At 50.2% G+C, this 2,552-nt stretch overlaps 1 protein-coding gene across 1 annotated transcript in view; it reads left to right on the top strand.

The window, feature by feature from the left end:
* The first annotated feature begins 836 nt into the window (after positions 1-836).
* CGREF1 (cell growth regulator with EF-hand domain 1) overlaps positions 837-2,552 on the top strand; it is an 11,448-nt gene continuing 9,732 nt past the window's right edge. Inside the window, exon 1 of the mRNA XM_005874876.2 lies at positions 837-2,011. The gene's annotated coding sequence lies outside the window, so the exon portion shown is untranslated. The remainder of the gene's footprint in view (positions 2,012-2,552) is intronic.

The raw sequence follows: 2,552 nt of genomic DNA on the forward strand, positions 1-2,552 counted from the left end.
CGAGGGGCACGCCGCCCCTTCCCTGGCCACTTGGCGAGGTGAGTGCCCAGCCTGGGTCCTCACGCACGGGACTCAGCCACTCCAGCGGTGACGCCCTGCCTTGTCACACAGAACAGCCACTCACAGTGACCTTGACACTCAGGAAGTGGTCAGTTCACGTGGTGGCTGACCCTGCGGTGTCACAGTGTAGCCATTCACCCTGGTCCTCCCACGACACAACCATTCACAGTGCAACGCTCCACGGTCACTGAGTGGGTGGCTCACACACAGTCCCACACACGGGTTAAAGTCGCTCAGACAGTGTCAGTCTCTGTGATGTAATCCTGCCAAGTGAGTGCAGCAGACATTCACTCCTCACCCACTTGGCCCCGGGATACCCAGCGCTGTCCCTGGCTTCCCTGGGATGTAGAAACGCCGCCTGCCAGAGCAGTGGCTCTCCGCCTTGGCTGACGGGAGAACCATCTGGGACTTTGAAAGCCGACCAGTGCCCAGGCCGCACCTCCGACCTATATACATAAAATGTGAACACATTTTAACAGCTGATGACTCAATATTTACCCCTTTTCAAGTTTAACTGATTTGAAATAATGGATGAAGCCAGGCTAAACTTCAACAAAAAATATTTATCCTACAGTGCCACTAGACTTTATTTCACGGGGGTACATAAAAGATAAAGTTTACAGTACAAAACCAGCAACAGTGGACAAATTGAGGGCACACAAATACCAAACAAAATGACTCTTGAAGTTTGTGATTCCATTGCTTTGAGTTATCAGCAGTGCCTGGACCAGAACGGTCATCAGTTTGAAAATAGGCATTGATTAAAAAAAAATCATTCACTTCTGTAGACTCTTTAAATTTTGGAAATGAACTGTGTGTTAATAAACACTGGTTTTGTAATCATTCAAAGTGCATATACATTTGTGGGGGGGGGGCACCCTGTAGTTGGTCTGATTCAGAGCTTAAGTATCAATATAACTTAAAAGCTCTCCGGAAGCTTCAAGTCTGTAGTTGGGTTGAAACCCTGCAATAGAGCATGGTGCTAACACCATGGGATCAGAGAAAGTATATCCAGATGTTAAATGGCAATACACTTAAGGCAAAACCAAAAGACGAGTAGATTTCCAGGCAGGTAAGGGGGAGGCGGGCAGGGAACAGTTGTTCCAGGAGAGGGAACAGCCTAAGCAGAGCCTGGAGGTGAGAGGCTTCTTAGGAACCAAATAAACTTGATGTGGTTGGAGCCAATGAGATGGCCAAGAACCAGGTCGTGAGCAGCTACATAAAGGATGCTAGAGTGTATCCTAAGGGTGGAGCAAAGCCATCAGAGAGTTTGATGAAGATGTGGGCAACATGTTCAGATTTGTTTTAGAAGAATCACAATTCTGGAGACTAGAATCTCACAATTCTGGAGACTAGAAGTCCAAGATCAAGGTGCTAGCAGGATTGAGTTCTTCTGGCAGCCGCGAGAAAGAGTCTGTCCCAGCCTCTCTCCTAGTTTCTGATGTTTTGCTGGCAATGTTTGGCTTTCATTGGCATGTCGAAGCGTCACCCGATCTCTGCCTGCGTCTTTACATGCTCTTCTCCATGTGTGTCCACAATTTAATATGGATGCCAGTCATATTAGATTAGGGACACCCCCCCCCCCCCCCCCAGTATGACGTCATCCTGGGCCCCTGCAGTGACTCTACCTGCAAAGGTTACATTCTGAGGTATTCGGGCTTAGGACCTCAACGTGTAAAATTTTGAGGGATGCAGTTCAACCTATAATACGGAGTGATGGAAGCTACATGAACAGATGGGGAGTGAGGAAAGAGCCCAGAGGAATTCTGAAGCATGAAGAAAACGAAGAAGAAATGACTACAGAGAGAGAAATGGTGTTGCCAAAACGAACAGGTACCGTGATCCAAGGAGGTAGAGTCGTTCACCAGGAAAGTGGCAGGAGGACCCTGATGAGAGCGGGTTTGCTGTGATGGAAGCTGGTGGAGGAGGAGAAGATGAAGACTCCAGCGAGGTAAGAAGTCATTGATTCAAAGAACTAAGTCCTGGGGCCGGTGGAGGGACTGACCACTGTGTGACTAAGTTGATGACACTCCATTTTGACACAAAGCTGCAGCCACACTGTGCGCTGGCAAACAGCTGCCACCACCACCCTTAAGAGGAGGCGCTTCCCAGACCCCTCCAGGCCTCACACGGAGCCACTTGTCCGAGATGTGCAGTCACAGTCACAGTCACACAACGACACCCACCGGCACTGTGACAGCAGTCACAGCTGTCACTGCGAATCTCAAACTCAGGAAGAGCTCACCCAGACACCCCAACACCCAGACCCAACATGCTCCTGCACCATCACACACCAGTCAGACAGTCACGCACTGGCCACACTTCCGTCCGGCCCATACTGTCACCCGGACACACAGCCACACAAAGTACCCCCTGCTGTGGCACAGGCTCCTGCAACACACAGCCACGTGCACCAATCTCTCTCTCTCTCTCTCTCTCTCTCTCTCTCTCTCTCTCTCTCTCTCTCTCTCTCTCTCTCTCCCCCCCTCCCC

Source organism: Myotis brandtii, unplaced genomic scaffold, assembly GCF_000412655.1.
Source record: "Myotis brandtii unplaced genomic scaffold, ASM41265v1 scaffold454, whole genome shotgun sequence".
Classification (NCBI taxonomy): Eukaryota; Metazoa; Chordata; class Mammalia; order Chiroptera; family Vespertilionidae; genus Myotis; species Myotis brandtii.